The sequence below is a fragment of the Cavia porcellus genome, unplaced genomic scaffold (assembly GCF_034190915.1).
Source record: "Cavia porcellus strain 051 isolate PalLab524CR breed Dunkin Hartley unplaced genomic scaffold, mCavPor4.1 scaffold_23, whole genome shotgun sequence".
Classification (NCBI taxonomy): Eukaryota; Metazoa; Chordata; class Mammalia; order Rodentia; family Caviidae; genus Cavia; species Cavia porcellus.
Genome location: NW_026947506.1, coordinates 26034658 through 26048632, shown reverse-complemented (window position 1 = coordinate 26048632; position 13975 = coordinate 26034658). Strand labels below are relative to the sequence as shown.

At 38.8% G+C, this 13975-nt stretch overlaps 1 protein-coding gene across 1 annotated transcript in view; it reads right to left on the bottom strand.

Moving 5' to 3' along the window:
* Positions 1 to 13975, bottom strand: part of Vps41 (VPS41 subunit of HOPS complex) — a 147228-nt gene that overhangs the window by 114367 nt on the left and 18886 nt on the right. The window lies entirely within an intron of this gene.

Below are 13975 nucleotides of genomic sequence, written 5' to 3'. Positions count from 1 at the left end.
GTTTTTGAAAGACTCGAAACACATTTGTTAAGGGGGAACAAGAATTGGTCCCTGACCCACTGTCAATAACTACAGCCACAGGTAGTAGTTAAAACTATCCTGTTTCCTTGAGCCAATGAGGTATATCAATTTCACTGGAAGAATAAACTCAGAAGTTGAAAACAGGAATAGACAGACTTACTGCTGTACTGTCATTTTTTTATGTTTGATCTTACTGTGTGGTACAACATCGTAAAATATTCTTCAGGTTTATAGTGAAGGAATAAAGCTAGCAATCAATAGTCACTATAATGGCCACCATTAATAATGAAGGATAGCTGTTAAAATTACCATGGTAATGACTCAGAAAAAGCTTTTATTATATAATGTGTAAAGAAATACCAAAATCCAAGCTCATAAAGATAATCCACTCATTGATATTTCCTTCAAAAATAATTCTTCAAACTCCAGCTAAAATTAAAGTACCTTGACTACATCAATGCTTCCACCTAAAATAACAGGGAAAGTTTGATGAAACAGACATCATCTACTCCAGGCATCAAATGGCTACTGAGACTAGGTGGAGAAACCAAGGAGAGGCCACCCGACACCCTACAGACACATTCTTCCTGGAAGCATTTGCCATACCTGGCTGGAGGACAGGAGGTTCAAAACCAACTCTGCTTGGAAAACAGCCACTCCTGAAGGCAGGAAAGCAACCCTTTTGGTGCTTGATGGGACAAAGTGACAAATATAGAGACTTGAGGGGGAAAAGCCCGTTGGAAGAGGGGCAGAGAAAGAAGCTTGTTATCCCACCATTATTTTCTGTAAGACCATTAATTTCTAAAGCTGTATAGAGTGTCAGGCCAAAAAGATAGGCCTCAAAAATGCACACTAGTTGCCTTGATACACTGAGAAGATAAGAACTAGAGTTCTAGAGCATCAGTGAGCTCAGTTCTAGTGAACACTACAGGCTCACAGTTGGAAATCCTGGCCCCCAGGAGACACAAAAACTTACCAAATACCAATTAGACTTTGACTCAGTTTAAGTGACTGCTATACCTACATATAATTAGTTACACATTATGTGATCAATGGGAAATGTTTTAAATGTGTTTATTTAGCAGGTGCATTACCAGTCTGTTACTACATAACAAATTATGCCAAAACTTACTGATTTAAAGCAACAATAAATATGTATTATTTTTACAGTTTCTGTGGGCAAACACTTGAGCTAGGTGGTTCTCTCGAGCTCCCTTACAGGACTGCAAGAAAGATGTCAGCTGAGACTGCAACCATTAGAAGCCATGACTAACATCATACTGTCGTTTCCAAGATGGCGCACTCAAATGGCTGGCAAGATGGTCCATGTAGAAGGGTTCAGCTCTTCTGCTTTAAGGGACTCTTCTACGGGGTTGCCTGAGTGTCCTACATTCATACTAGGTGGCCTTCCCCAGAATGAGTGAGTTAAAAAAGAACCAAGTGAAACTTTGTGTTTTATATGACCTAGCCTCAGAAGTTACACACTATCATCTCTACAATATCCTATTGATCATACAAGTCACCCTGATTCAATGTAGTGGCAGGGGACACAAGGACATGAGTAACAAGAGGGAGGGTAAGACCACTGAGGACTACCATGCAGGTGACCTGCAAGAAAGCAGTAAAACTTGGAAGAATAATCACCTTTAGTTTTAAAGAGAGTCATTTATTCCATGTCTACTGATTTGGGCTCTCTAAAATTTAATTCGAGTACACATAGCTGTTGTTTATTTAGGAACAGAGTATTACAATAAAAGATGGCATACGTATTATTAATTTTCCAAGAAATTATATGGAAATGGTTATTTATGGTTTTCTATTATACATGGAAAACCATAAATAAGACTAGCAACACAAGTACAGTAAGCACAGCTACCCAAAATCCTTCACATTTCTAGAGAAAGACTCCTTATGCTAATCAACCAAATTTAAAGAGCTGGTACACCCCAAACTGACTTGTTTTAATATAAAATATGAAACTGTTAATGAACTGAATCTAAAAGAAAATTTAAAAAGTTACAAAATGCAACCAATAAACACTTCTACTTATGTATCTACAAAGAAGAAATAGAAATCCTTCCAAAGTTTGCATTAAATCTGTTACAGACTATGTGTGCATTCTGGAGCAAATGTGTTAAATACAAACTGAATCCTGAATGTTGGTTTTTATAATAAGATGCCACATGTTGCTCAAGTCTGGACATCAAATGTGCATCCAATGTGAAAAGTTAATTGTAGCCTCTTGACTATTTTGCATAAAAGCACTCATCCACGGACCATTAGATAAAGTTACTGTAAATAACATTTGCCTGTCTTATTTATAAGTGGAAAACTAAATAATTTCTCTCACATAAATATACAAAAATAAATACTTTCACAATACAGTTCACTGAAGCATTCGTGCAATATATGGAAAACCATAAATAAATTGAAAACTCCAATATTAGGCACCTGATGTACCATTTCACGCTTTTTTGACAGGTATCTTTTATGTTAAGTTAAATGCTAAATGCAGGCTAAAGCTGAATTTTTAAGGTTTTTTTCCCCCCAATAAACAAAGAAAATAGAAAGTGATTCAAAAATACAATTTACTGAGGTTATCTGCTGCTGCAGGCTCTATATCTCATTTTAAATAAAAAAAATTTTAAAAATCAAGATTTAATATAATTTCATTTCATTTTTTTTTTTAAACTTGGAAAAAACCCCGCCTTCATTCCATTTTAACTTCCATGGAAAACAACCCAGTCTTAATAAAAATCAAATCAATAATCCTTGTTAAATTTTAATAATCTCACAAACCTACAAATAAAACCATCAACAGTGTGAGTTGAGATGACAGTAAACTGCGTTTCTATGACAACCTGGTGGAACAGAACAAGTCCTGACTTGCATCTAAGCCCAGATATGAACAGAGTGACATTTACCCATACAAGAAAAATTCGCAGCTTTCCTTGCCAAAAGAATCAATTCCTCAACTAACATGGATTTTTACTAAGTGTGTAGCACTTTTAATTAAAGACAAATCCCTTAAACTGTCCTATAAAATTTCCAAACACTATCTGAAAATAAACGTCACACTCTGGTCATTCTTACAACTTTTGCACTTAACAGAGGAAAAAAATTATTTTGGGGGATAACAAATAAAGCAATCCAGTATTTCTGAAAACTGTTCAGTACTGTGTTACTGTTGTTAATTTTTTCCCATAGGGTAAGTCCTGTTATCTAATTTGAACTTGCATATCAGCAAGAATACTGCATTTGCTTTCTACCTAACCATTTAAAATGTGTTCAAGAAATCTCTTTTTAAGTGTTAACAGGCAATACCAATGTATTCTGTATTTTTCCTCCAATAACAGGCAATACCAATGTATTCTGTATTTTTCCTCCAATCTTAATTTTATCAATGTCTTTTTCACATATTAATATATAATACACAATACATCCCTGTAATATTCCAAATAAAGACTTGAATTTTACTTGTAAAAGATGTAGTATTTTCTCATTATGATTTATATATAAATATAAATTTTATTTCTGGGTATCACTGCTTTATAAAAATTACTTTGTTTTCATAAAATAATGCTAGATATATTGAAATACATACATAAACTATTATCATATAAAGTCCACACAACGGTACTGGAAGCATCACCAGTTAAGCACTCTACCGAATCCATACTCCCACTCTTTGGAGAAGCCCTTGACTTAGCTTCCTTCCAGGTCTTCAACTGAACCACCAGAAATTTTAATCACATGAATGGTCTACTTGGTGTCATGTCATCAACTACACCTACTAGGGGCAAATCCTTTTAATAAATATTCAATGTTTGCAAAAGCTAGATACTATAAGAAAACACCAACATCCTCAAAAGAAATTCTCATTGTTTAAACAAAAAAAGCATTCATGCAGTTTGAACTTCCACAGTAAAAACAAAACAAGTAATAAAAAAAAAACCCACCAAATGTTAATAAAAAACAAATCAATAATCAACTATGGGTTTGAAGGTATAAAACATAAGCTTTCTTCCTCTAGGATATTCTCTCTAGAACTGTAATTACCTTAAGGAGAAATGAAATACTCAAAAGTAGTAAACCTTGTTTAATATATAAAAATAACTATCAAAATCCAATATCAAAACATTTGAATTTTAGAAAATTTGCATTTTAATATATTTTCTCTTTATAAACACTCATTTTATAAAAGCCCATGATATACTAAAATACTTCTTTTTAATTACTATTAAAGACAGAGGAAGGACAGAAAAGTTTAAAAGTTGGTGTTATATATTATTTAATCTCTGAAATTAACATTATAAGTCAATCAAACACATTGAGTCTCAAAAAATGCAACAACATTTTTAAAACAATTCTAATCACTACCATAGAGTATTATCAACAAAGACACATAAATCAGTAAGAACTACATACTACTGGATATACCCATTTATTTAAAGCTATGTCATCACAAAATATACATGCATAATATAGGGCATTCCAAATATATCACAATGATTCTTAGCTTTTCACAAGGGATAGAAGACATCCATAATGAGGGGAAATAAAGTTTTAAAAAGGCCCTGAAAGTGAGCTCAAAATGAATCAAGGACTAAAGATATTAATTAGTTTTGTACTATGCAAATCACCCCCAGCCCAACACACATAAAAAAGAATGTTACTTCCTTAAAAAGACAGTTGTAACTATTAATTACTGTATGCTACAGTTCTACCACAAAAAAATTCTATTTGTACAAAAAGATGAGTATCTGGGGGGAAAGATGGCTTTATAGATCCTTCTAAAGTGTCAAAACAGATCAAGAAAACCACATAAACAAGCTGAAAGAGTAACTCTGGCTTCCATCAATAACACAAGGCATTATAGCTGCCTCAATGACCAAACTTTTTAAGAAAGTGACATGGAGATAATGGAATTCATCTACAATAAAATAACTCTGGTCAAAGCTCCCAGGATGCTTTTCCATCAGACTGCTGACAGACAGCGATTACACTCTTACATGAATGTAAATAATGTTGTTAAATTCTCAACTTTCAAACAATATTACCATTATGGAAAATATATTTTTAAAGGAGCTCAAATTAGCTTATGTCATCAGGAAGGCATGGGCCTACTTTTTAAAAATAAACAGAAAATTTACCGTGAATCTACTTCAACCTACGTATGGTTTTTAAAAGCATAAAATACACAGAGCTAAGTAAACAGTTCCCAACCAGAGGTCATTTTGTCCTCTAACTCCACCAATTGGCAGTGTCTAGGGTCATGTTATTGTCACAGTTCTGTGGGGAGTCAGGGGAAAGGGTATGGGCATCTGGCATACAGAGGTCAGGGATGATGCTGGACCACTTTCAATGTACAACACAGCACCCAGCATAAAAATTACCCAGCCCAAAATACAAAATTACAAACGGGGTAAATAAATTGCACTTCATAACATATCCCACAGATTAATATTAAAGCCTATTTTTGAGGATTATTTAATGACAAAAGACAATGTTTTCTCGGATGAAAAAGTAGGTCATAAAACTTGCTTTGCATAATCCAAAATTTACTCAAGAAATGTATGTGTACATGTGAATGAAAGTTAGAAGGAGGTATCAAAAAAGTAACATCCCCACCCACAGGTTCTACATCTGTACAATGGGGATAATAATAGGGTCCACATCAAATGTCGCTGTGATGATTAAAGAAGATAGCAAATAAATAACAATTTGAGTTACTGTCTTTAAAACTGCATTATTATACTGATTCTAGAAATGAATGCCATTTTAAAGGTGTTGTTCAACATCCTCTTCAAAATTTTATATCTACTGAACTATGATTCTTACCCTCAGAGCTGTTTTCCTTACCATATCACTTTGACCAGAAAAGTGAGAAAAGTTGAGCCTGTAATAATTGAAGAGCTCTACTTAAGATTCACAATATATGCAGTCTTCATAAACCCTAGCCTCCCCTTTGCCCTGTAGTATCAGAATTTCATGTTCAATTCAAGGAGGAAAAAATAAGGTGAAGGTTCCCATGCCCTAAGCCACATACCATAAACAAGATCAACTCTCATCATTTACTTTATATTGGGAAAGCGATAAGAATATATAGAGGAGGGGGTAGAAACAAGCAAAGCAAATAAGCTTTTCATTTCCTTCCAGCCATATGGAATAACCTCACCAATCTTCAAGATATGCCATTCAGGTGGACAATTTCCGCCACTAAAGCCAACATAACCCTCTTTTCCTTTCTTCTCAATATCCCCTGGTGATCACAAGATCCTTAGAAGCAGGGTTTATGTCTTTTCATTGTTCTGAACTTCACCTAACAAAACTGTGGGTAGCTAATAAAGACCAGTGAAAACACACATACTGTAGTAACAGCCAACCAAGTTTAGAAAGCAGCTTTTCCAAGACATTCTCATTTAGATTTCCACACTCTAAGTCAGAGAATATCAACCAAAGGGACTGCCCAGATCATCTAAAGTAGGTGTTAGTTCAAGGCAAGGGGGGCGAGGGGACCAAACAGAAGGAAAGAGACAGCTATTTTGAAATAGTATAAATTGCAATTACAGATGAATTTACAGAAATGAAGCTCTATCATCTTCCAGCAGCAGTAGCAAATAAAGGCCCAGAAAATTCCATTTTCAGATTTAAATCTCTCTCAAGCATTTCTATATGCAGGTTCCATAAACCAGGTACAAAGAAGCACCTAGTTAGCCAGCCCCACTAAAGCCACTTCCTTGAAGAGAAAGATAAAAACACAACAGTAATAAAAATTAAAGCAATTACCAAATGAAGAGAAAATGATACATTTGTTGAATATGAATTCACAGCACACCTTCATTTGTTAAGAAAACATAAACCACCTGAACAAAAGATAAGCTCATTACTTGGTTCACCTTTTTGCTCTCTCACCAACCCTGTCTGGCCTGTCCAACTCTACCCAGAACACAAAGGCTCTGCCCTTACAGTTCCTTAGAAGGAAGCAACTATACCTGCGGCCTCTGCCTCTTTTTCCACACCCTCCACTTTTTGACCCAGGCTACCATTTTTCTAAGTCTTCCTTCTGGAGCAGACTGTGGCCTAGGACTCCCAGATCAAGCACTCCCACACGAAAAGAACCTTGATGCTAGGTGGGTGGCACTGCAGAGAACCACAGGAAAATCCAAAAATGAATTAATAAACCAGAAAGCAGAATTACTGGTAAGTCCAAACATTAGTATTTACTGTAGTTTGGATATCGACAGTACAGGCCTATATGAAGGCTTGCTCAGCCTGTGACACTGATGTGACAGAGAGAGGTGGAGCCCAGCAGGAACTGAAGTCACTGGGGGTGTGGGCCTGCAGGGGATGCTATGGAGCCTGCTCTTTCCTGTCCCTCTCCATTGCTTTGGCTTCCAGGAGGTGAATGGACCTCCTCCACCACATACTCCCAGCATGATACCCTGTGCTGCCACAGACTCAAAGAAATGAGGTCACAGACTTAAAACCCTGAAACCGTGAGCTGAAATAGCTTTCCTTCTTCAAGTTGATAGTCTCTGGGACATTGTCTAAATAATGGAAAGCTGACTAATAGCACTAAAGAGTAGGATAAACACACACAAAAAAAACTTGAAAATGAAATTTATCCAAGTACTATCTATCTCCTGCAGCAAGGTACCTGATCCACAATGTGGCACTAAAAACTTAAATAGAATAGAAAAGCCCCTGTTATTTAAACTTCCCCATGACAGGGAAATCTAAAAATTCTTCTTAATTCATGTGTGACAGCACAATTCCTAGAGCACACCAAAAGATAAGCCATCACAACTTAAGAGGTAAAATGTGAAAACACTACATAGAAGACCATAAATCAAGCCCAGCCTAGGAAGGTTAAGATCAAATATTGCAGGAATGCAACACTGGACATTAAGAAATCTGACTTCATCAGTTTATAGATTGAAGAAGAAAAACTCTAGGGCTATCTCTTGACAGATACTCAGCAATTATAAAGTTGAACCCTGGTTTCTCATTTTAAAGAGACCTTTTCCTTACCAAAGAAGCTACAATTAGCCAAGTATGAAGATTAAAATAAAAAGCCAGTATGATACTTACCTAACAAAAGTGCTCTCTTCATCACCAGAACATGAATTCACAGGTACCAATGATCATTTCTGCTTCTTTCACAACTAATTTAGAAGTTTTAGCCAAGGTGAAAGACAAGAAAACGGAAGGGTATAGGCTGTTGTTGGTTTGGTCTCATCTGAAGATTATAGAACTAAGGAAAGAATCAAACAGTTCTGTCCAAAACTCACTGAAATCATGCCTAAGGACGGGATTAAAACAACAAGAAGGATTCAAAACACTTAACACTCCACTAATACCCCAAAACTATGAAGGTAACTGAAATCACCAGGCAGGGAGACCAAGGATGCTCCTCCTGGGCAGCCTTGGAGCCAGGCCACAGAAAACTGGCTAGATGCTTTATAGACCTCTTCCTGTCCCTCCCATGTTTCTCTGCTTTGCTCACTGGGCAAATGGGCAGCAGCAGCGAGCCCTCCTGGGGTGAGAAGCAAAGGGCTGTATTTGCTCCACCAGCTCCTACCCTCCTCCTAGCAGGGGAGATGCCCTCCTCCCCGTGCTGGTGGCCTAACAATTCACCCTAAAAGACACCTCACAGGGCCTCAGAACACTCACTGCCCAAATACACACAGTGCAGTATATTTTTCAATGAAGTACTCAAGTAATTAGGAAAACAAATCTAGGAGAGACTGTACAAGACATGTGAATGAGGATGACTCAATATCTTGATAAACTAGACAAGGTGGTGCACATCTGTAATCCCAGCTCTTCAGGGGGCTGAGGCAGAAGGACCACAATTTCAAGACCAACTTGGGCAACTTGGTGAGACCCTACTCGAAATAAAAAATAAAAAGGGTTGCATATGTAACTCAGTAAATGTCATTTTTTTAAGAAAGGTAGGAACGGGATACAGCTCAGCAACACAGTGCCTGCCTGGCAAGCGCGGGGTCATGAGTTTGATTCCTGGTATCCAAAAAAAAAAAAAAAGGGCGGGGGGAGTGAAAGAGGGTAAAAAAAAAAAAAAAAAAAAACAGTGAGTGCAAACAGAGTAATTATGCAAAATCCCACTTGAATCCATAATCAAGTAGCCAGTAAATTAAAATAACACTTTCATATGTGAGTTGTAGTGTTCACGGCCCACATACACTGGACAATCACTTAAAACCCAAGCAAGCTCACTCTCCATCAAAAGGATGGCGGATGTGTGACACAGCCCCAAGTTTAAACCACAGAACTCACATCTTCCCTCCAATTTAACTTCCTATTACATTGCCAAAACATAAAATTGAACAAACAGTAACATTCCCAATCTAATTACTTCTTTGTCTTATACTACAGTACTTACAAAAAATGAAGACATATTATCTTTGATTTATCACATTGCTAAAAAGAATGTTTTCAGCTAAGGGATAGCTCCATAGTACAAACATAGTACAAAGCTTGCTTAGTACGCACCACCCCTGGGAGCCAGTCCCAGCACCAAAAAAAAAAAAAAAAAAAGTTTTCAAATCTGTGTAAGTGTGATTCCTGTTAGCAGGAAAGGCATGGGAAGTAGTACTTGTTATCTACTTGCTAAGTGCAGAGCCTCTCCTGAACTCCTGTAAAGACTGAAAGTAACCCACTGCAGGCCAAAGAGCGTACCTCAAAACTGCCCAATCCTTGGTGCTGGAAATGAAAATAACAGACTCCTTAAGTTTTCTCAAAGGCTCCTCCAGCCCCTCTCTCTCTGATATGATTCTTAAAGATTTATGTAATCCACTGAGGTCTTCAAAGAAAACGGTCATATTCTAAGATAAAGAAATGTGATGATACCAATGCCTGGGTATCTCTGTGTTTAAAATCAGCCACACTAAAAATCAAATTGTTGTGGATGAAAAAAAACCCTCTGGGCTAGTTAGATTCACAATGGTATTTTGGGAGCCTTAAAGTCTCCAAAGGACAGAACTAGACCTTAATTTTCAGACCTTAATTTTCAAGAGAAATTGTAATGTAAACAACATTCATAAACAATCCTCAGAAAGAACACACAGATCTGTGTAACCGCAGCTACAACCAGGATTAGCGGTTTCATTACAGCTGCCTTCCCTGGCTTGGATATAACTATGAGAAATAAAGCCAATGAAAGCACTAAGGGGACAAGGTTATCTGATCAAACTATTTACTGTATTCATTGCCTAACACTGATTACAAACTCGGCAGCTTGAAACAACACAAACCTGTTCCCTTACACCTCTGTAGGGAGGAAATCTGACGCACACTGCCCTGGGCTGGACTTGGGATGTCAGCCACGAGGCATTCTCCGAGGCATCACAAGTACCTTTCCCTTCTCCAGAAGTCACCCGCATTCACTGGCCATGGATCCTTCATCTGCCCTCAAAGCCAGCAAGAACAGGCTGGGCGCCTTCCACAGCACGTGGCTGACCTTGTCTGCTGTCTCCCTCTCCTACCCGCAGAAACTCTTAGAATTTCCCTGATCCTGCCCGGATAAGCCAGGACAACCTCCCTATTTTAAAGCCAGCTGATGAGCAGCAACTTAAGTCCTCCTTGTCCCATAATGTATCTATGGGAAAGAGGATGAAACATCTTTGGGGGACCATTATTCTGCATGAGGATTAGAGGGGATAAAAATGGTGGGCTCAGAGATGGATGCCAAATACAAAGGCAAAAAGACAGTTCTCTTTTAGCAGTACCTAAGTTAAATATGATCCCTCTCAGGACATAGTGTGGACTCAAACAATTCTCAGTGAACCCGGGAGGCCAGGGCCATCCTTGCATTTGTGTAACAAAGGATCCTCTCAAGATTCTAGATTCACTATTGCCAAGATCAGAACACAATGTCATCAGCAGAAAAGCCCTTCCTAACTACTCAGCACCACACAGCAGCTCCTCTGCTAACTCCATATTCCCATGATTCAGTGTTATCTGCATCATTTATCACTATTTGATACACATTTAAGTGTTTTTGTTTCCTGTCTACTTTCCTCATCAAATACTACTGCATCCTAGTATCCTAGTATTCAGTATGTATTTGTTGAATGAATAAAATCATCAGTCAGTCTTGCAATGCCTAAAATAATTTTTCCCCAGCAGTAAAATTATAAATTCCACTCAAAGATATAGTATACCAAGGAGCAAATAGGTTCATCTTTTCAATCTCTTAACATTTGGCAGAAATATAGACTCAAAAATCTTAAGCCCAAAAAGTTTCCAAGTGGGTAATTTTTACACTATATGCTTTTAAGAGGAAGTTTATCCATGCCTGGGTGATACCATAATCAGCAAAACCTGTTAATATTAATAGCTCATTAAATAAAAGAGCAGGTTTTTAATCCAAAGGCTGTGTGGAAGGATGTAACATTATAACCCCAAGCTCCAGTTTTCTCAGCAATCTCTTAACAGGGTACATTACCATTTTAGTTACTAGTCCCTATAAATTTATTAAAATTGATACTTGTAAAGAATCAATTTACGTTTCAATAAATGATTCATAATGCTCTACCTACCAGGTGAGAGAAATAAATTATTTTTGTGTGATGCTCCTCCTGATTAAAAAAGCTATCTCCTGATTTCTCCCAACGACTGGCTTCTATTTTAACAAAACTGAGAAAAAACTCTCCTTATGGTTATTTTAAAATGAATCTATCACTCAACATAAATAACACATGGGTTTATTGTAAATAACTTCAGGAGTCAGTCTATTTAGTTTGATTAAAATTTATATATAAAATGTATTTGTGGCCCTCAAATTGTGGTATTTGAAACAATTAAAAGAGATCTAAACAGGTGTCTGCTTAGGCGGTATGTTTATTAAGAACAAAAGCAAAATTACTGGGGCAATATTGTAGGTAACCCTAACTCACTGCGTATTTTTTTGTTGTTGTTGTTCAGACAAGGTCCTACTGTGTAGTCCAGACTGGCCTTGAACTCACTAAATATCTTATTCTGGCCTCAAACTCACAGTGATCCTCCTGCCTCAGCCTCCCAAGTACTGGGATTATAGGCATGCACCACCATGTTCGGCTCAAATTTTCTAATCTAAGTATGTACTTTAGCATAATGGTAGCTGACTATTCATCTCAGTAGCTGCATCCGAGGGCTACAAGAAGCAATCTCTGTGTTTACCCACTTGGTATAACAAATGGGAAGATACGCATAAGTGTGCAAAACACTCAAATCAAGATTTTTACACACATAATGCTCCCAGGATGTATCCCTGAGCATCATGTGGGTAAAATACACCCTGTTCTTCTGGTCTGCAAACATCTAATTTGCCATAATGGAATCTGAGTATGGTTCACAGTAGCCATACCTGGGGAAAACAGGAACCTATCTGTGTATTCGCCTACTTTGCAGACCAACAGCAAGCTGTATACCGGAGCTCCCAAGCATCAGGAGATGAGTTTTACCCATGAAATGCTCATCGCTGAATTTCTTGCACTTAGGATTTGTTTTTCTAAAAACGTTTTCTTTTGATTTTTCTTGCAGAGGTAGCCCAATTCAGTACAATGGCACATGAAAACCTTGCTTGCTGTAACTTTAGTCAGTATATAGCAAAAAGCCTAGAAAAACCGGTATAAAAATATATGCCCTGCTAGATGTGAAGATGTGACACGTGGGCAGGGTGGGGCTGGTGGAAACTCCCGCTCTCCTTTGCCAAGGCCCCTGCGGGCAGATTTCTGTCAGGGCAGTTCCTGCTCTTAGCGCTGCCTGCCCAGCCCCAACCAGTCCACCTCTCCCCTTGGAGCTACCTCTTATGGGAAAGGTCACAGGCCCCTTCCCTTGCACTGGCCTCCTGTCATAGCTCTGCACTCTGTTGCCACCATGTGGGCTGCCACACGGGAGGACACTCCAGAGCCAGCCTCTGACTCCCAGCATGAAGGGAGAGGCCTAACAATGCCCATCAGGAGGCTTCAGTTCCTGGCCAGTGCTGGCAGGGAGCAGGCAAAAACCCAGTGATGCCAGTGGCCACCAGGCACAACCCCTGGTTTGCTCATCTGTCCCCAGGGACCCAACAACTGCTCCAGTTGCTGCTTAACCGAAGTGCTACACCAGGTGGATCCCAGAACTGCTGTCTTATTTTATTACATTTCCATGACCACCTACCTGCCTGGAAATAAGGACAAAGATGGCCAAGTCTCTGCCCTCAAGGAATTGATTCTCTGTGGGTAGAGATTGTTGTGTGAAGAATAGAAAGCAGTAGAAACAACTCTGGGGATTGGTAAACACACAAAGGACTGCAGGAGTCAGAAGGCTGGGCAGGCGGTAATCCAAACTCAGGAAAAGCCTGAAGGAAAGCCTGGCCTTCCACAAGCCAAGAGCATTGAGGCCAGAATCCGGACTGACGGGCTCTGCTGCAATAAAAAGTGCAGGCTATCTCCTCCCACTTAGATGCTCACAGATACATACATCCCTGGCCCCATCAGAAAGCCTTTGATGGAGTGGTAAGCAGCAGAGAAAGAGCTCTAGGAGAAACAGCAACATGAGGATGAAGGAAGGAGGAAAGTGTGTCCCTGGACCCAGGAAGAATCTGAAGTACATATTGAAGCCCACAGAGTAAAAAAACAAACTTCAACAAAGGAGGAGGTAGCCAGCAGCACCTTCTCCCTAGACAGGGCTCACTGTGCCAGAGGAACACTGCAAACCTGCAGACACTTGGTAACTACTGGCAACCCCAGAGGCCTCCACAGAGGGAGCAGTGGACCTGGAGGATTGCACTAGCTGGTGGTGAGTACTGAGGGCTCAGTCCTCCCACATGAGAAAGCTACTGTCCAGTAGCCATCGTGGAGATGTGCCAGCTGCACTCAGATCTCTTGAGAAGCTGCTGGCTCCATCTAATAGCTCCTTGCTGGGCTCAGGCCCACAGAAGACATGTGGACAGCTGCAGACTGAATGA